A 23,279-nucleotide genomic window follows, 5' to 3' on the forward strand; every position below is an offset into this window, starting at 1 on the left:
TCCATAGTCTTCTAATAGCCTCCAATGGATTTTTCCCAGCAAGAAGTCCAAAATACCCTTAATGAACAAGGCGGATCCACACAACAAAAAGTAAAATTTCTCAGTCGCGCCCAACAACACGGGCAGTGTGTACACACACGGGTGCCCGTGTTGATTCACACGGACAGTGCGTATACACACGGGTGCCCGTGTTGCTCTTCAAAAGTTGTGTTTTTATGCTTTTTTTTAAAGCAAGCTACAGAGACATCAACACGGGCCGTGTTCCTACACACGGGTGCCCGTGTTAACCCTATGTTTTTCCTCTCCACGCTTTCTTTGCCTGACAAACAACACGGACCGTGTTGTTGCAAAAGGGGGGCCGTGTTGACCTGCTGTATCTTCATATTTTTGCGTTTCTGAGTATCCACAACTCCACTATTAGTTCTTTTAAACATGTGCAACGACCTGTAACAATAACACTACCAAATCGAAGCGTAAAAGAGACCTTTTCGACATAAACATGTAATAAAATGTAATGCGATAACAAACTAACAAAACATGATAAATGACTATGGAACAACTATAAACAAACACAAATCTTACCAAAGTGATGAAAATATGTCGGATTAACAGTGGGAATTCAATGGAAATGGTGACCGATCATGAATACTTGTCCATGATACACACATAGGTACCGTTGCGTCCAAACATCACCATCTAACTCATTTCATGACTTAAGTTATCTTTCTAAGTCATTTACCTAGTATTTACCTAGGTTTACCTCACTCATAAGTTTTAGTCTTATACTTACACAATCAACATACAACAATTTCACAACATAATTCATGAATACACATGATAATTTCATTACCAAAACATAGACAATAATTGTAGTACAAACATGTTTTCTTATCATCAATTGATGAAGCATCAGACTACCTTTCCAATGTGTTCAACCTCACGTTTATCGCAGTTACCATTCCCATTTTATGGGGGATACAATGAAATAATTTGTAAACACACATAATAGTATAATACTAACAATCAAGTTATAATTCACTTATAATCATGATTTTATATTACCAAGCAATATAGCCTTGAACTAGCTTTCCAACTCATCCGATCGGGCCTCATTTTGAGTTACGAAACTCATTTTAGAGTGAAAACAGGGGAATCAATCGATTATTGTCATGGCCCAATCGATTGGATCAACATTCTGCCACGATTTTTCACTAAAATGGAAGGGACCAATCGACTGGTGCATGGTGTCAATTTATTGACACCCAAAACATTTCCAAAAATTACATTTCTAAACATGTCTTCTTCCGTCATTTACCATCCTAAACCATTCCAAACCATATACTAACATATTTAAGCATTTCCTACCATGAAAATAACATCATACAAGGATGTATAGATAACTTTGTTTTCCTCACTTCTTAACCTCATTAATCTCTAACAATCCAACACAACTCATGGAGTCAACATGCCATAGCAACAAGAGACAACAACAACAACTTTGTTCCTTCATATATTCTCATAACATCAACACAACCTTAGCTTCATCAACATGACATATCATTATACATGCAACAACATCAACGTGGTTTCACCATATGATATTTCAATATGATATTAATACCAATCCAACAACAACACAACAACCAATATCATGTATCATGGATTAACAACCATAGACTTGCAATACACCAAGAAGATCATGTATCAAACATCAATTTCATAAACATAGTAAACATCATAAATCCCTAACTCCCAATTTCATGAAATTTCTCCCCAGAGCTATAACTTAACTAAGAACTCACCTCATGAAGATGATGAAGTTTAGTGAAGAAAATGGTGAGTGATGATGAAGATGAAATGATGGTGGTGATGATGAGTTTATGAACTTTCTTCTTCTTCCATGAGTCTTCTTCTTCTTCTCTTTTTTCTTTCCTTTTCTCTTCTTTCTTTTACTGGTTTCTCTATCTCTCTTTCTTTCTTATCTATTTTTCTTCCTTCTATTTTTATCCACTTCTCTTTCTTTCTACCACATAAATATACAACGTATAGTTAATATATATTATAATATTAGGTAGTAATACAAAATATCTCAATTGATATTTTATCTTCTAGTACCAATTGACCAATTATTAATGTTACCAAAATATCCTTCTTATACTTATTAATAATGGTCCTTCTCTTTTAATAAAGATTGATCTCTTCAGAGTCCACTGGTTACTCTATTGGTCCCAACTGACAACATTTAGAGCATGTAGAAGCTCTAATTATTCCAACTGACAAGAGATAGAGTACATAGGAACTCAATTGGTTTCAACTGATAACTAATTGAGCATTTGAGGGAATATGGGATATTACATTCTCCCCCCTTAAATTGAAATTTGCCTCCGAATTTCCTCTACTCAACAAATAAATACTTCTTGCATCACGTCTTAGACTAACACCTGACTTCTCTTCGATTTCAAACTTCTGACATATTCATTCTTCCAACTTATCCTCCTTGGCAAACTTCTTTCTTGTGTGAACTCTCAATACTTCATGGTCTAAACCATATTATCATTCTGATATTGGAGTAACGTTTAAACTTGCTCCCACTTAATTCATTTGATATAGTGCTCTAAATCAGTTGGTCACTTTCCTCCCGGAAACCACGACTTCCCTTCCTTGCACTAAGTTACATGAAACATGATTATGACACCTTGTCTTGATTTGGATAATCAACACTCTTCAAATCTCCACGAGATAGTTTACTGATTCCTTGACTCCACGCCATACTTAAGACTCTCCTCTTATAAATTCTTTAGTAATTGTGATAACCTTTTAATACAACTAGTGATATCCTTATCATCTTCACTTGGTTTGATATTATATGCTGCAAGCATCTACTCATACTATTTCACTTCTCTCGTACTACTCCAATAAAATAACACACTTAGCATGAGATTATCTCACTTCCGTTCCTACAATTTACCATCTCTCTGATCCTCTATAAATTTTACTGAGCCCTTCTATCCATCACCTTTCACTGTGCTACTCTGATTCCAACAGTGGAACACCTAGGATTCCTAGACATTACTTGTTAGATAACAGTCTACATAGAAGATCACGCCTATCCTCCAGAGCGCCCACCACCCAAAACAGTAATATGACCTCACTGACATCCATTAGTAGAATAAATTTCTTGCTGACACACAAAGGTTTAGAATATGACCAACATCCTCCATAAGATAGATATGCAGAAGCCACGCGACTACAATCATAAAGGCGTACGAAATTCAGATTTATCATGTGCTCGAATGAACTAATCCAAATTAGTTTGACAATATCTGATTCTTGTTACTATATTCCAAATCAAATCCTCTTATAGGGTTCTGATTCTTTCAAGCTTTCTGCTGACACGGGATCTCGACCAATAACAAAATAACACCATCAAGGAACTTTGAGTCGTCAATAAGACACCACTTCCAAGAAACCTTAAGCAATCTAGAATGTAACCGTGAGTTTCCATACTACTTTTGGAGTCACACAATGCTTTACACATTTAGAAATAACATTTCACTTCCTATCTAGAACCCTTCATCTTAACATCCTGATCCATCTTCAAGAATCTTAGCTCATGCTCTTACTAATATACAACCTGAGTTACATGGTTAACTTCAGGAACATATGATCCTTGTTCCTCCCCGGAAGTATAACTCATGAATCCTTCCAATAGGGTAGAGTACCATTGTATACAAAAATACTACTCTCTTGGGGGTCCACATCCAAAGCCATGAACCCAAGAAATTATCGAATGCCATATTCTGACTAACCAACTTACACCTTACGAATGCATATGTAAAATACATAACTAACCTTATCAAGATCACCACTCGGTAACTCTCTTCCAACTACGTTCCTTAAAGTTATTCATAGTCATAACAATGGTACTTCCAAGACTTACTTAAATTGAGCATGGTTCACCAAGTTGGTTTCCCAAACATTTGACTTCCATGATATCTCTACAGATGACCAACTACGCCCTACACCTTCAAAAATCCCAATTTTAAAACTATCAATCTAACTTGTAACTCTATCCTTAACTTGCACAGCCCTAATGGTACACCAATGAGATTTAGGATACATTCAGTTCCAACAAGGTGTGATTATCATACTTCGTGATCAACCAAATCCAAACATTACTCAGGAAGATAAATAACAACCGGGCTCCCAATAAGCCACTATTTCTCTTGCAATTAAAATAAGATGCACTTAAGATGAACCTTAACATTGCCACACACTTATGACTGGAATTTTCTTCTAAACCAATACCTACTACACACTTCATCATACTAGGGTTACTTGTCTAGATGACTTGCTACAGACAATCCTCATTGTCTCCCCATAAGTTCTTACAACATAACTTATTTCACATCCTACACTTAGTGCCCATACTCAAGCTTGGCTTGTCTTTTGTTGTCTACCATAATCTCAACTTCTCAAAATACAAGACTCACTACTCAACAAAGTGTGTGTTACTTCACATCCGTCTTAAGACAAGGAATCCATTACACACACTTGTGACCATAATGCCGATATCACATACTTCTCTTAATACCAAGGTTTAACTTTTTCCACTATACTCCCTCCTCTATAAATCTCCACATGTGAACAATTATCAACCATACACCCATATCTTATCCTCAATAAAATCCTTATGACTTCATAGTATTCTTATATGAAGTGCATTCCACTACAGTAGTTGTAATGCAAGGGTTACATTATTCCCAAAATCTATATCTTCTTCTTTTCTAAGGTAATTTTCTCAAATCCATTTACATAACCATTCTACTATAATTCCTTAAATCCAATTTACTTGCTCTTTTCCTCAACCAGATCTCCTACAACCAAAACCCACTGGAGCTTCCATTACTATATAATGTGTGTTCTCTCTTCAACACAAACTCTTATAATTGATCCTTAGGTAGCTCAACATTCCATAATGGTATCTTACTAACATTGAATCCTTGACAAATTGTATTGAACCTGATATCCCCTTTTATGTCTGAATATACTTGATTTATCTTCTACCCTTCATTTGGTGCATACCAGTTTCACTTGGAATAGGCAGCCCTGTCCTCGAGTCTCTCCTCAGACTTCACCATTACCTTAGGCTCCTAACAAAAATTGAACATCCTCATCTATCAAGATCCCAACCTCTTGGAAGGTACCATTCCAAATATACTCCATGAAGTACTCTTGTCCTTCCAAAATGTTTTAGTGGCCTTAGACGCTGAAACACCGATACACTACCTCACTTCCAGACCTTATGACATATGAGCAACATAACCATACTTTCTCCTTCACTATATGGAATTACTTACAATACTTATTCCATATCAGTGGGTCAATCTTATTCTACTATCAAATTCACATATTTCTCAAAGCTCTGATAATTTATCCAACAGAAATCCTCAAATTTCTGACTTCATCAACACTACAGGATTGCTTGAACCATACACCTCTCTTCAATTACATGTTATCAAAGTTACGACTTCTACTAATGCTTAAACTGAATTAACTGGTTCTCCTTACTGTCAAACTCTTGACTTGAGTCCACCCTTGATATACAAGCTCTACACCACCTTCGGAGTCCTCGTGGTCACCCAACCATGATCCTACCTATCACACACATAGAATTAGGTTGATCAGGCCTAATACTACATACAATAATATTAAGAATCATGTTGGCTAAACAGACATATGTGGCGGGAATAAATTTACTTATGATGTTTCAAGGCTAGGTCGAGAATCAACCTGATCTATACCAACTGTAACAACCCGTATAATATATATCTAGAATAATATCATACAAGTGTTATTAATTGGTACTGACACAACATAGGTGCCTAATGACATCATTATATAACTGCATTCCTTGAAACATCAGTAGACAACTTCTCTTGAATTCAACCTGCAAGGAATACCTAAAAAATTACAACAATAATGGGATGAGATAATAACCTCAGTGGGTTCTCATATCCTATGGGTCCATTCGGCTCTACAGAGTTCCTACTCGATTCTAACTCAAGTATTCATCTTCTGCTACTTGTGTATCACTCGCACCTGGTAACCAGGACTTGAGTAACTAAGGGATAATCACAATGTATGGAAACATGTCACTTGAGTTCACATAACTCAACAAATCACTATTCTGATTCACGAAACATCGATCCCCGAACGGACTTACGTCTAAGACAGGCCCGGTTCACGCATGCTCGTATGATTAGACTTTCACGGTGGATATCGGGTCCTCTATGAGGCTTAATCCCCAGTTCAAGTGACCGTCACCCGTATGGGCCTCTAACCCACTTAGGGTATCTTTCACCGTATGAGCCTCTAACCCACTTAGGTGTCCACCTTTCCCCAAATTCCACCATGGTTGGGGATCAAACCGATTTAAGGCACGAATCATTGGTGCCATATTCCCACTTACCACTTTACCTAAGCCCTCAAAGTGGTATGTGCACCATGACAACTAATTCCAAATACATGATTAATTCTCAATAACAAAGTCTTTTAGTAATTGCTATTTCTATTTTATGCATGTATTTTCGGTAAACATCAATCATATTCAAATGCATATATTAATTCGAATTAAATCAATGGACGTTTATGCAAACAAAACGGAGAAAGTAAAACAAAAGTATCTTTTTGGAAATAAAATTGTATTGATTTTGAAAGAGGGCCTATAAACAAGCAATTTTAATACAAGGAGACAGAAATCCTAGTAAGAGGAAATTGTCAAGAAAGCAAAGAAAAAAACAGCTATGAAAAAAAAAGTCCTATTGATTTTAATTCTACTACTGCTATTATGTCTTCAAGCATCTCATCTCTTGTTGTCGGATAGAAGTGATTGGCTTGTTCAGTCTCTTTGACTTTGGTGAAGCTGGCCGAGAACGGGACATAGTCATACGCTTTAATCCCTAATTTTTGCCTGGACCGCCTTTTCAGGCTTTTAGTCCACCAGGATACCCTTTTTTGCCCAAGCCGCCTTTTCAGGTTTTCGACTTGCCGGATGTACATTTTTATATGTTTATCCCTAATTTTTGCCCGAACCCTTTTAGTTCGCCGGGATGCCCTTACTTTTGCCTAGATATGTCGACCTAGCGGGTCTCTTTTATGCGTAGTATTTTTTAACTATGTCCGCGTTCACGGGATGCGGGAAATCTTCGCCATCCATTGTAGCAAGCATTATGGCTCCACCAGAGAATACCTTCTTAACTACAAATGGCCCTTCGTATGTGGGAGTCCATTTGCCTCTAGGATCACCTTGTGGTAGAATGATACGCTTTATCACCAAGTCGCCAATTTGATACACCTGTCTCTTGACTTTTTTATTAAATGCCTGGGTCATGCGCTTCTGATATATCTGTCAATGACAAACAGCCGCAAGTCTCTTTTCATCAATCAAATTTATCTGATCGAGTCGGGTCTGAATCCCTTCATCTTCATCTAAGCCTGCATCTTTCATAATTCTTAGAGAGGGAATCTGAACTTCCACTGGTAAAACGGCTTCCATTCCGTAGACTAAAGAGAAAGGAGTTGCCCCTGTCGAAGTGTGTACTGAAGTGTGATAACCATGAAGAGCAAATGGTAACATCTCATGCCAGTCTTTGTATGTTACTGTCATCTTTTGTATAATCTTCTTAATATTCTTATTAGCAACTTCTACGACGCCATTCATCTTTGGCCGGTACGGAGAATAGTTATGGTGTTTTATTTTGAACTGCGTGCAGAGTTCAGTAATCATCTTGTTGTTCAAATTAGCACCATTATCAGTGATAACTCTTTCAGGGATGCCATACCGACAAATAAGACTATTCTTGATGAACCGCGCCACCACATTCTTGGTGACAGAAGCAAATGAGGCTGCCTCTACCCACTTCGTAAAGTAATCAATAGCAACAAGAATGAAACGATGTCCATTAGAAGCAGTAGGTTTAATCTCTCCAATCATATCAATGCCCCACATTGCAAAGGGCCAAGGGGCTGTCAACACGTTCAATGGAGCAGGAGGTACATGTACTTTGTCCGCATAGATCTGGCACTTGTGACAAGTTCTGGAGTGATGGTGGCAATCAGCTTCTATGGTAGACCAATAACACCCTGATCTCAGAATCTTCTTGGCCATCGTATGTCCACTAGAATGAGTCCCAAAAATACCGTCATGCATGTCTTCCATAATCTTTTCTGCTTCCTTTTTATCCACAGAGCGAAGCAAAGTCGAATCATGATTACGTTTGTATAATACTCCATTACTCAAAAAGAATTTAGCGGAGAACTTCCTCAGAAATTTTCTGTCATTGATGGATGCCCCTTCAGGGTATTCCTGAGTTTCTAAATATCTTTTTACTTCGTGGAACCAAGGTTTCTCTTCTACTTCATCAACATTAAGTTCATAACAATATGCTGGTTCATCTAATCGTTCAATGGTGATCATGGGAGCTTCATTGTCCCATCTGACTCTAAACATAGATGACATGGTAGACAATGCGTCTGCCAACTGATTCTCTTCTCGTGGAATATGTTCGAATGTAATCTCTTCAAAGTATGGGATTAATGTCAACACCCGCTCTCGATAAGGGATGAGATTCAAATGTTTAGTGTCCCATTCTCCTTTGATCTGACTGATTACTAAGGCTGAGTCTCCGTACACACTCAAAAACTTGATTCTCAGGTCTATAGCAGCTCTGAGTCCCAAAATACATGCTTCATACTCAGCCATATTATTGGTACAATCAAAACATAGTCTAGCAGTGAAAGGCGTATGGCAACCCTTGGGAGAAATAATTACAACACCAACACCATTGCCCAATGCATTAGAAGATCCATCAAAAACCATAGTCCATCGGGATCCCAGTTCGGGTCCTTCATCCGGTCCAGGTTCTTCATAATCAGTAACAAGCATAACATCCTCATCAGGGAACTCAAAATTCATAGATTGGTAATCATCAACTGCTTGATGAGCCAAATGATCAGCTAACACGCTTCCTTTGATTGCTTTCTGGGTAGTATACCGGATATCATACTCTGTTAAAATCATCTGCCATCTTGCTATTCTTCCGGAGAGAGCAGGTTTCTCAAATATATATTTGACAGGATCCATCTTAGAAATCAATAAAGTGGTATGATTCAACATATACTGTCTTAGTCGGCGAGCAGCCCAAGCCAAAGCACAACAAGTTTTCTCAAGCAGTGAGTATCTTGTTTCACAATCGGTAAACTTTTTGCTAAGGTAGTATATTGCATGCTCTTTTCGACCAGACTCGTCATGTTGCCCCAGCACACACCCCATTGAATTTTCTAACACGGTCAAATACATGATTAGAGGTCTTCCTTCAACTGGTGGCATCAGAATTGGAGGTTCTTGGAGATACTTCTTGATTTTGTCAAAAGCTTCTTGACATTCATCATTCCATATTATCTCTTTATTTTTTCTCAGTAATTTGAAGATGGGTTTGCAAGTAGCAGTCAAATGGGAGATAAATCGGGCAATGTAATTCAAGCGTCCCAAGAAACCTTTAACTTCTTTATCTGTACGGGGAACTGACATTTCTTGAATAGCTCTCACGTTAGTCGGGCCAACCTCAATTCCTTTACCACTGACAATAAAGCCCAAGAGTTTACCGGATCTTACTCCAAAGGTGCATTTGTTCGGGTTCAATCTCAACTTGTATTTCTTCAACCTCTCAAACAGTTTGTATAAATGATCGAGATGTTCTTCTTCAGTATGAGATCTGGCTATCATGTCATCCACATATACCTCTATTTCATGATGGATCATATCATGGAACAAAACCACCATAGCACGTTGGTATGTTGCCCCTGCATTCTTTAAACCGAATGGCATTACTTTGTAACAGAAAGTGCCCCATTGCGTCACAAACGTAGTTTTCTCCATGTCTTCAGGTGCCATCTTAATCTGGTTATAACCTGAGAATCCATCCATGAATGAGAATACCTTGTGTTGAGCGGTGTTATCTACCAGAACATCAATGTGCAGAAGTGGAAAGTCATCTTTGGGACTTGCTTTATTCAAATCTCTGTAATCTACACACATTCGCACCTTACCATCCTTCTTTGGAACTGGTACCACATTAGCAACCCATTGAGGATAAGAAGTAACAGCTAGAAAACCTGCATTAAATTGTTTCATAACCTCGGCTTTGATTTTCTCAGACATTTCAGGACGCATGCGACGAACCTTTTGCTTAACAGGATGACAATCTTCCTTCATCGGCAAACGATGTACTACTATATCAGTATCTAGTCCTGGCATGTCTTCATAAGACCAAGCAAAAATCTCTACATAGTCATGTAACATCTGAATCAATCTTTCTTTGACACTATTTTCCAAGCCTGCTCCTATTTTGACTTCTTTCTTGTCTACTTCAGTACCCAGATTTACAATTTCAATTGATTCCTCATGCGGTTGTATAGTCTTTTCTTCTTGCAGTAACAGTCTGGCAAGCTCTCCAGGCACTTCACAATCTTCCTCACTTCCATCCTCGGCTTGGTAGATCGGATTTTTAAAGCCATAATTAACAGTAGCAGAATTATTATCAATAGGATCCAGAGTGGATATGGATCTGCAATTTGTTACGTGAGTGTGTGTAAGAAAACATAGCTTATTTGAAAGATGACAGGAAAGATAAAGAGCGCAATATTTGAATGCAAAAAGTCCATTGATTTATTGAATGTGAATATGCTTATGAAAATGACAAAACCCTTAACAAATTAGCTATTGTGCCCCGGGCATAGACACAATGCTTTCAGAAGTTCAATTGTTCATAATAAAAATTACAAAATTTGAAACACTAAAATAAGCAATAACAATTACTCCTAACTAAAGGAAATCGGGATAGTGTCTTCAGCCTTCCAATTATTGAGTCCGTCACCAATTGTTGGGAAAATCCAGCTATCCAAGTCGCAATCGCTATCAGCATCTTCTACAACATTAATCTGATCTTTGACTATCTTTTCAGAGCTAAACCCCAGGCCAAATTTATCAGACTTGTACGGTACATCGATAAGTTGACCCCAGCCAGTACGACCACCATCTTTAACCACGGCTTGAGCATCTTTCAGAGAAATCATAGCAGGAGGAGCACGAATAACCTTGGGCACACGGGAAGTTGGCTTAAGGACAGGATTGGTCAGAGGAACTACTTCAAATGACTGAGAAGGAGTCTCAAAGAATTCACCATCCATCTCGACGTATCTGAAGGTATGCACACTACTGACAATATACTCTTCTTCTCCACACACAGTGACAATCTTGCCTTCTATTGGATACCTCAACTTTTGATGGAGAGACGAAGCTATAACACTTGCCCCATGGATCCAAGGGCGTCCCAGCAAGCAGGAATAGGCAGGACGAATGTTCATTACGTAACAGGTAGTGTTGAAGACTTGAGGTCCTATCTTGATAGGGAGAACCACTTCACCATGGACAACACTCTTCGCACCATCGTAAGCACGCACCACAACGTCACTAGGTTTCAGTTCAATGCTTTTACAGTCAAGCTTATCGAGCACAGCTTTCGGTAGCATATTCAAAGAAGAGCCATTGTCGATCAACACATGAGACAAGGTGATCCCCTTACACTCAATGGAGATATACAGAGCTTTATTGTGATTCTTTCCTGCTGGTGTCAGGTCAGCATCAGAAAAGCCTATGCCATTATCAACAGCCAAGTTAGCAACATAATTTTCTAACTGATCGACAGATGTCTCCTGAGGTACATGAGCGGTCTTCAAGAATTTTATCAACGCATTGGCATGAGATTCAGAATATAACAACAAGGATAACATCGAAATTTTAGACGGAGTATGCCCCAGCTGTTCTACCACATCAAAATCACTCTTACAGATGATTTTCAGCATTTCTTCCATTTCCTGCTTGGCAACATCTTCGGTAGTAACTTCGACTGGTGTCTTTGACTGGGAAGGATTGATTACTAGTCCCTTTCCTCGAGTTTCAGGGGCAGGAGGTGAGATTTCTGGAGAGAAGATCCTTCCACTTCGAGTAATTTTACTAGTCCCAACAATGTCAACGTCATTAGGATTAGCAGAATCATCATCTTGCTTTATGCCGTGGATGTAAACATCACCTCCATAATTCCACGGAATGGCTTTGCTTGAGGAATACGGTACTGGGCCAGGTGCAGTAATAATTAGGGGAGCTACCTTGGGCTCAGCAGTAATCTTCACAGGCACTCTAGTAGCGGTAATCTTCACTGGAACTTTGGACCTAGCAATCACAAATATTTCTTCAATAGGGTTTTCCACCTTAGGAATCTTTTCAAAGAGAATTGTATGATCATCCATCAGCCGTTGAATACCATTCCTCAACTTCAAGCAATCATTGGGTCGGAGTATACAAAGATCGCAATTTTCAGCACAACCTGGAAAAAAACCAGCTTGCAATAAATTCTTCTTGATGATCAGGAGAGGAGATGCTAAGTCAGCTACATTAGTAATGTGAGAATTGTCATCGACAACATTAACAGTCTTGTCATGATTAGGCATAGGAGCAGTTATGACATTAGGAGTCTCCGGAGGATCAAATTCAATTTCTCCAGCGTCGATCATATCCTGAATCTTATTCTTCAACAACCAACAATCGTTTGTATCATGCCCGGGGCTTTTGGAGTGATATGCACACCTGGCATTGGGATTATAACGAGGAGAAGTAGTGTTGGGATTTGCAGGAGGATCTTTGAGGGTAATTAAATTTGCTTTTAGCATACCCTGCAGTGCTTGTGCTAAAGTCATATTGATCTTGGTAAACTGCCTTCTTGGCCTGTCTTGTCTGTGTTGGAAGTTTTGAGATGGCGGTGCTGCAATCGTAACTGCTCCAACAGTATGGTCACGATTTTTCTTGTTATGACCCCTTTCACCATACACAACATTTGATTCATTCTTCCCCTGATTGGACTTTTTGGTGCTTGCAGAGGTAGCCGCCTGTATCTTTCTGTAACACCCTTCTAAAATACCCCAATAATTTAATTAAATATCAAAATACAACATCAGAGTAATTATGCAGTTAAGGGTGTCACATAATCACTTCACACCATGTTCCAAAATAACAGTCATGCTCTTTATTTAATCAAATAAACAGTTGCATAAATCGCAGCGGATATAAATCAAATCAATCAAAGCATGTAACACATTACATGTAAAATGGTTCACAACCAACAGTAAAACATTTAAAACATCCCTTCCCGATGTTACATCTATCAGAGCATGACCCACTAAGGAACTACTCTAGACTCCAAGTACTAGCTCCTACTCAATCACTGCTCGTTACCTGAAAAACAGTTGTAAGGGTGAGTTCCTCAATCAATATAATAAGTATTATAAAATATCATGTCATGTTAAGTAATTTAACACACTTCATCACCCTAATCCAAACATGTATTCAGTAACAGCACATCAACTCAACATAATACTCAACACCAACACAAACAACACGTATAATATTGGAATACATCCATTCATATTATACGCCATACATATATTATGCAATGAGACTCCATGCATGCGGTACCGACTATTTGTGAACATATAGTTCAACCTCACCGTCCAAATCCAGGCACGGCTACCAAGCTCACTAGTCCCACTCATTTGAGACATAGTGACTCACTCACTAATTCCTCACCATGGGAATTAGCTACCACCCCAAATGGGCCATGCTATGCACGCTAATCACCTAGCATGCAAACATCAACAACAATCAAAATGATTTACTCACTAATTCCTCACCATGGGAATTAGCTACCACCATAAAGGCCACAATATGCATGCTAATCACCTAGCAATGCAACAACAACAACAACTCAAGAATAGACATATGCTCACACTCTAAGCCATAAAACAGTCTATTCACAAATGCATACATAACTGATACATTCACAGCATCATGCATACCATCACACATCATCAACACATTTTATCACAAAAGCATATCATATCATGCCGCATAATCAAACACAGTATTAGCACACTCTACTAATACCTATACTACTCAAAACAACGGGAAAATGATCCCTACTACGTCATACATTAGCTAAGTTACATCACTCAGCCTAAACAACCAAAAACTGCACAACCATAGTTCAGAAAAACCACAAGTCTGCCCATACGCGTATTGCCTATGCCTATACGCGTATTGCCCATTCCTGACCAAGTCCATACGCGTATTGCCCACGCCCATACGCGTATGCTACGCGTACCACATTCTCATACGCGTACCAACAGAGACAATTTCACGTTCAAAACATCATCTTTTTCACTCATACGCGTAAGGCCTCATCCATACGCGTACCAGCCATATCATACGCGTATTGCCTAGTGCCATACGCGTATGACCAGAAACCAGAATTTCCAAATCTGCAATGGCTTCTCCTGCTACGAGATCTATCCAATTCAACCTTCCACAGTCCAAATTTTACACACAATTCATTCATCTCGTCTAACACGAATCATACACTTTCGATTTCACAAATTTCTAACCTTTCTACCTCTAATTCCTACGAATTTCTTCAATTTTAATCCCAATTTCGTTCATCCCAAAAGTTCACAAATTCATCATACATCATTCAATCAGAGGCAAATCAATGGTTTCTCACTACCCATCACATATTATCCCATAATACCCATTAATCGATGATAAACCCCCCTTACCTGATTAATCCGGCAAATTCCGTTAGCTTCAAGCTTTTCCTCTTCTCTTGCTCTGCCTCTTTGCCCTTTCCCACTTCCAGCCGCTTGCTCTGTTTTCCTTTTCACGTGAAAACCTTTTTTCCAAAAATTGGGACTTTTTATTATTCCCACTTATATACTCCAATAATAAAATCCAATAATATTATTCCAAAATAATAATAATAATAATCCAATTATCTAATTAAATTAATAAATATATTATTAACTTAATTTAAATAATTACCATATTATTATCGGGGTGTTACAACTCTCCCCCACTAAAAGAGTTTTCGTCCTCGAAAACATACCTCAAGCGAATAACTCAGGATAAGACTCCTTCATCTGACTCTCAAGTTCCCAAGTCACATTGCCACCTGCTGGTCCTCCCCAAGCTACCTTCACCAAGGCAATCTCTTTACCCCGCAACTGCTTCAACTCTCGATCCTCAATCCTCATAGGTGATGTTTCAACAGTCAGGTTATCTCTCACCTGTACATCATCTATTTGGACCACATGCGACGGATCATGAATGTACCTCCTCAACTGAGACACATGAAAAACCTCATGCAAATTCGCAAGTGACGGCGGTAAAGCGATACGATAGGCTACCTCTCCTATCCTTTCCAAAATCTGATAAGGACCAATAAATCGAGGTGTCAACTTCTTCGACTTCAAAGCTCGATCAACCCCAGTTATCGGAGTAACACGAAGAAACACATGATCTCCCTCTTGGAACTCAAGTGACTTCCTCCTCTTGTCGTGATAACTCTTCTGACGACTCTGAGCAATCCTCATCTTCTCTTGAATCATCTTAATCTTTTCCGTAGTTTGTTGAACAATCTCCGGCCCAACCACAGCACTCTCACCGGATTCATACCAACATAAAGGTGTCCGACATCTCCTACCATACAAAGCTTCAAACGGTGCCATACCAATGCTCGAATGAAAACTATTGTTGTAGGTAAACTCAATCAAAGGTAAATAACAATCCCAAGCACCTCCTTTTTCCAAAACACAAGCTCTCAAAAGATCCTCTAGTGACTGAATCGTCCTCTCAGTCTGACCATCAGTCTGCGGATGATATGCAGAACTCAATCTCAACTTGGTTCCCAAAGCCCTCTGCAAACTTTCCCAGAACTTCGATGTAAATCTAGGATCTCTGTCTGAAACAATACTCGACGGAATACCATGCAAACTTACAATCTTCTCAATATACAACTCGGCTAATCTCTCTAACGGATAATCCATTCTGATCGGAATGAAATGAGCCGATTTTGTCAACCTGTCACAATCACCCAAATGGCTTCAAAATTCTTATTTGTCCTCGGCAAACCAGAAACAAAATCCATACTGATACTATCCCACTTCCACTCTGGAATAGCCAACGGTTGCATTAGCCCAGACGGCTTCTGATGCTCAATCTTCGACTTCTGACAAGTCAAACAAGAATAAACAAAACTCGCAATTTCTCTTTTCATTCCCGGCCACCAAAATAACTTTTTCAAATCATGATACATCTTCGTAGCTCCAGGATGAATACTCAGGCCACTACGATGTCCTTCCTCCAGGATACTCTTCTTAAGTTCGGTAACATCCGGAATACACACCCGATTACCAAATTTCAAAACACCATTCTCATCAACTCTGAATTCACCACCTTGACCTTGATTCACTAAAGTCAACTTATCAACCAAAAGTACATCGGATTTCTGACCCTCTCTAATCTCATCCAGAATACCACTCGTTAACTTCAACATTCCCAATTTAACACTATTGTGAGTACTCTCACACACCAAACTCAAGTCTCTAAACTGCTCAATTAAATCCAATTCTTTAACCATTAACATAGACATATGCAATGACTTCCGGCTCAATGCATCAGCCACTACATTTGCTTTACCCGGATGGTAATTCAAACCAAAGTCATAATCCTTCAGAAATTCTAACCATCTCCTCTGTCTCATATTCAGCTCTTTCTGATCAAACAAATACTTTAAACTTTTATGGTCACTGAAAACCTCAAATCTTGACCCGTACAAGTAATGCCTCCATAACTTCAGAACAAATACCACAGCTGCCAACTCTAAATCGTGTGTCGGATAGTTCCTCTCATGAACCCTCAATTGTCTCGAAGCATAAGCTATAACCTGCTTATCCTGCATTAACACACCACCTAAACCCAACAATGAAGCATCACAGTAAACCTCAAATGGTTCCGACGGACTCGGTAATATCAGAATAGGAGCAGTAGTCAACCTTCTCTTTAACTCTTGGAAACCTTCTTCACATTTTGAATCCCAAACAAACGCTTGCCCCTTTCTAGTCAACATCGTCAACGGTAACGCCAACTTCGAAAATCCCTCAATGAACTTCCTATAATAACCAGCCAATCCAAGGAAACTTCGAATCTCAGCAACAGACTTCGGAGCTTCCCACTTAGACACCGCTTCTATCTTAGAAGGATCAACAGTAACACCACCTCTTGAAATCACATGACCAAGGAAACTCACCTCTTCTAACCAAAATTCACATTTGGACAGTTTAGCAAATAACTTCTTTTCTCGTAGAACTCCTAAAACCACCCTCAAATGCTCAGCATGCTCTTCTTCAGATTTCGAATACACCAAAATATCGTCAATAAATACCACAACAAACTGATCTAGATACGGATGGAAAATCCTATTCATATACTCCATGAATACTCCAGGCGCATTAGTTACACCAAAAGGCATTACAGAATACTCATAATGTCCATACCTTGTTCTGAAAGCAGTCTTCTGAATATCCTCAGTTTTCACACGTATCTGATGATACCCAGATCTCAAATCTATTTTGCTGAACACACTCGCACCAACCAACTGATCCATCAAATCATCAATCCTCGGTAAAGGATACCGATTCTTGATCGTCACTTTATTCAGTTGCCTGTAGTCCACACACAACCTCATAGTACCTTCTTTCTTCTTAACCAATAACACTGGTGCACCCCACGGTGACACACTCGGACGAATAAATTTCTTATCCAACAGATCTTCCAGCTGACTCTTCAATTCAGTTAACTCAACAGCAGACATACGGTACGGAGCCATCGATATCGGCCTAGTACCAGGTACCAACTCAATCGAGAACTCAACTTCACGCTCTGGCGGCAATTCATTCACCTCTTCTGGAAACACATCAGGAAAATCACACACCACAGCTAGATCGCCAATCACCAGTTTATCTTTAGCCTCCATAGTCGCTAACAGCATAAACAACTCTGCCCCATCTACTACTGCCTCATTCACCTGCCTTGCAGATAGAAACAAACTCTTTCCTTCCTCAATCTCAGGAAAAATCACAGTCTTCTCAAAACAGTTGATATAAACTCGGTTAAACACCAACCAGTTCATACCCAGAATAACATCAACCTGCACTAATGGAAGACACACTAGGTCCATTCCAAAGTCTCTACCAAAAATACTCAAAGGGCAATTTAAACAAACTGAAGTAGTAGTCACTGAACCCTTCGCAGGAGTATCAATCACCATACTTCCACGCATCTCAGATATCTCTAACTTAAGTTTCACAGCACAATCCAAGGATATAAAGGAATGAGTAGCACCGGTGTCAATAATAGCTACAAGAGGAAAGCCATTAATATAACACGTACCTCGGATCAAACGATCATCTGCAGAAGTCTCAGAACCCGATAAAGCAAAGACCTTGCCTCCCGACTGATTCTCTTTCTTCGGCTTAGGACACTGTGGGCTAATATGACCCAACTCTCCACAGTTGAAACAAGTCACAGTCTTCAACCGGCAGTCTGCAGCCAAGTGACCACCTTTTCCACACTTGAAACACTTCTTCTCATTACTGGTACACTCATGGATACGATGCCCAGCCTGACCACATCTGTAACACTTAGCAGGGGCACTAGAGTCTCCCCCACTAGGCCTCTTCATCCCACTCTGTCTCTGAAAACCTTTGCCAGCTGCATACGGTTTTCCACGATCATTCTGATTCTTGCCTTTCCTATCAACCCTTTGCTGATAGCTCTCTGCTCTGGCTTTGGAATCCTGTTCAAAAATCCTGCAACAGTCAACCAAGTCAGAAAACACTCTGATCCGCTGATATCCAATAGCCTGCTTGATCTCGGGACGTAACCCGTTCTCAAACTTCACACACTTTGAAAATTCTCCAGCAGCCTCATTATAGGGAGTGTAATACTTCGACAGCTCTGTGAACTTAGCAGCATACTCAGTAACAGACCGGTTACCCTGCTTCAATTCCAAGAACTCTATCTCCTTCTTTCCTCTGACATCCTCTGGAAAGTACTTCCTCAGAAATCTCTCTCTGAACACAGCCCAAGTTATCTCAGCATTCCCAGCAGATTCCAACTCAGTGCGGGTAGCAACCCACCAATCATCTGCTTCCTCTGACAACATATGCGTACCGAACCTGACCTTCTGGTTATCGGCACACTCAGTCACTCGGAAGATCCTCTCAATCTCCTTCAACCACTTCTGAGCACCATCTGGATCGTATGCTCCCTTAAACATTGGAGGATTGTTCTTCTGGAACTCACTCAGTTGACGAGCAGCTCCCATTCCTACAACATTCGGATTCCTTCAAGTACTCCAGGTAGCATACCCAGAGCCTCAGCAATCGCAGCATCATCTCTACCTCTTCCAGCCATCTCTATTCTGAAAACCCAACAAGCTAAACAATAAGTACTGATAGGGTTACACAACACCTATCCCGTACAGGGGAAACAGAATAATTACGACTCGACTCGACCGACTATGCTCTGATACCACTAATGTAACACCCTTCTAAAATACCCCAATAATTAATTAAATATCAAAATACAACATCAGAGTAATTATGCAGTTAAGGGTGTCACATAATCACTTCACACCATGTTCCAAAATAACAGTCATGCTCTTTATTTAATCAAATAAACAGTTGCATAAATCGCAGCGGATATAAATCAAATCAATCAAAGCATGTAACACATTACATGTAAAATGGTTCACAACAACAGTAAAACATTTAAAACATCCCTTCCCGATGTTACATCTATCAGAGCATGACCCACTAAGGAACTACTCTAGACTCCAAGTACTAGCTCCTACTCAATCACTGCTCGTTACCTGAAAAACAGTTGTAAGGGTGAGTTCCTCAATCAATATAATAAGTATTATAAAATATCATGTCATGTTAAGTAATTTAACACACTTCATCACCCTAATCCAAACATGTATTCAGTAACAGCACATCAACTCAACATAATACTCAACACCAACACAAACAACACGTATAATATTGGAATACATCCATTCATATTATACGCCATACATATATTATGCAATGAGACTCCATGCATGCGGTACCGACTATTTGTGAACATATAGTTCAACCTCACCGTCCAAATCCAGGCACGGCTACCAAGCTCACTAGTCCCACTCATTTGAGACATAGTGACTCACTCACTAATTCCTCACCATGGGAATTAGCTACCACCCCAAATGGGCCATGCTATGCACGCTAATCACCTAGCATGCAAACATCAACAACAATCAAAATGATTTACTCACTAATTCCTCACCATGGGAATTAGCTACCACCATAAAGGCCACAATATGCATGCTAATCACCTAGCAATGCAACAACAACAACAACTCAAGAATAGACATATGCTCACACTCTAAGCCATAAAACAGTCTATTCACAAATGCATACATAACTGATACATTCACAGCATCATGCATACCATCACACATCATCAACACATTTTATCACAAAAGCATATCATATCATGCCGCATAATCAAACACAGTATTAGCACACTCTACTAATACCTATACTACTCAAAACAACGGGAAAATGATCCCTACTACGTCATACATTAGCTAAGTTACATCACTCAGCCTAAACAACCAAAAACTGCACAACCATAGTTCAGAAAAACCACAAGTCTGCCCATACGCGTATTGCCTATGCCTATACGCGTATTGCCCATTCCTGACCAAGTCCATACGCGTATTGCCCACGCCCATACGCGTATGCTACGCGTACCACATTCTCATACGCGTACCAACAGAGACAATTTCACGTTCAAAACATCATCTTTTTCACTCATACGCGTAAGGCCTCATCCATACGCGTACCAGCCATATCATACGCGTATTGCCTAGTGCCATACGCGTATGACCAGAAACCAGAATTTCCAGATCTGCAATGGCTTCTCTGCTACGAGATCTATCCAATTCAACCTTCCACAGTCCAAATTTTACACACAATTCATTCATCTCGTCTAACACGAATCATACACTTTCGATTTCACAAATTTCTAACCTTTCTACCTCTAATTCCTACGAATTTCTTCAATTTTAATCCCAATTTCGTTCATCCCAAAAGTTCACAAATTCATCATACATCATTCAATCAGAGGCAAATCAATGGTTTCTCACTACCCATCACATATTATCCCATAATACCCATTAATCGATGATAAACCCCCCTTACCTGATTAATCCGGCAAATTCCGTTAGCTTCAAGCTTTTCCTCTTCTCTTGCTCTGCCTCTTTGCCCTTTCCCACTTCCAGCCGCTTGCTCTGTTTTCCTTTTCACGTGAAAACCTTTTTCCAAAATTGGGACTTTTTATTATTCCCACTTATATACTCCAATAATAAAATCCAATAATATTATTCCAAAATAATAATAATAATAATCCAATTATCTAATTAAATTAATAAATATATTATTAACTTAATTTAAATAATTACCATATTATTATCGGGGTGTTACAACTCTCCCCCACTAAAAGAGTTTTCGTCCTCGAAAACATACCTCAAGCGAATAACTCAGGATAAGACTCCTTCATCTGACTCTCAAGTTCCCAAGTCACATTGCCACCTGCTGGTCCTCCCCAAGCTACCTTCACCAAGGCAATCTCTTTACCCCGCAACTGCTTCAACTCTCGATCCTCAATCCTCATAGGTGATGTTTCAACAGTCAGGTTATCTCTCACCTGTACATCATCTATTTGGACCACATGCGACGGATCATGAATGTACCTCCTCAACTGAGACACATGAAAAACCTCATGCAAATTCGCAAGTGACGGCGGTAAAGCGATACGATAGGCTACCTCTCCTATCCTTTCCAAAATCTGATAAGGACCAATAAATCGAGGTGTCAACTTCTTCGACTTCAAAGCTCGACCAACCCAGTTATCGGAGTAACACGAAGAAACACATGATCTCCCTCTTGGAACTCAAGTGACTTCCTCCTCTTGTCGTGATAACTCTTCTGACGACTCTGAGCAATCCTCATCTTCTCTTGAATCATCTTAATCTTTTCCGTAGTTTGTTGAACAATCTCCGGCCCAACCACAGCACTCTCACCGGACTCATACCAACATAAAGGTGTCCGACATCTCCTACCATACAAAGCTTCAAACGGTGCCATACCAATGCTCGAATGAAAACTATTGTTGTAGGTAAACTCAATCAAAGGTAAATAACAATCCCAAGCACCTCCTTTTTCCAAAACACAAGCTCTCAAAAGATCCTCTAGTGACTGAATCGTCCTCTCAGTCTGACCATCAGTCTGCGGATGATATGCAGAACTCAATCTCAACTTGGTTCCCAAAGCCCTCTGCAAACCTTCCCAGAACTTCGATGTAAATCTAGGATCTCTGTCTGAAACAATACTCGACGGAATACCATGCAAACTTATAATCTTCTCAATATACAACTCGGCTAATCTCTCTAACGGATAATCCATTCTGATCGGAATGAAATGAGCCGATTTTGTCAATCTGTCACAATCACCCAAATGGCTTCAAAATTCTTATTTGTCCTCGGCAAACCAGAAACAAAATCCATACTGATACTATCCCACTTCCACTCTGGAATAGCCAACGGTTGCATTAGCCCAGACGGCTTCTGATGCTCAATCTTCGACTTCTGACAAGTCAAACAAGAATAAACAAAACTCGCAATTTCTCTTTTCATTCCCGGCCACCAAAATAACTTTTTCAAATCATGATACATCTTCGTAGCTCCAGGATGAATACTCAGGCCACTACGATGTCCTTCCTCCAGGATACTCTTCTTAAGTTCGGTAACATCCGGAATACACACCCGATTACCAAATTTCAAAACACCATTCTCATCAACTCTGAATTCACCACCTTGACCTTGATTCACTAAAGTCAACTTATCAACCAAAAGTACATCGGATTTCTGACCCTCTCTAATCTCATCCAGAATACCACTCGTTAACTTCAACATTCCCAATTTAACACTATTGTGAGTACTCTCACACACCAAACTCAAGTCTCTAAACTGTTCAATTAAATCCAATTCTTTAACCATTAACATAGACATATGCAATGATTTCCGGCTCAATGCATCAGCCACTACATTTGCTTTACCCGGATGGTAATTCAAACCAAAGTCATAATCCTTCAGAAATTCTAACCATCTCCTCTGTCTCATATTCAGCTCTTTCTGATCAAACAAATACTTTAAACTTTTATGGTC

This window comes from Lathyrus oleraceus, chromosome 4, assembly GCF_024323335.1.
Source record: "Lathyrus oleraceus cultivar Zhongwan6 chromosome 4, CAAS_Psat_ZW6_1.0, whole genome shotgun sequence".
NCBI lineage: Eukaryota > Viridiplantae > Streptophyta > Magnoliopsida > Fabales > Fabaceae > Lathyrus > Lathyrus oleraceus.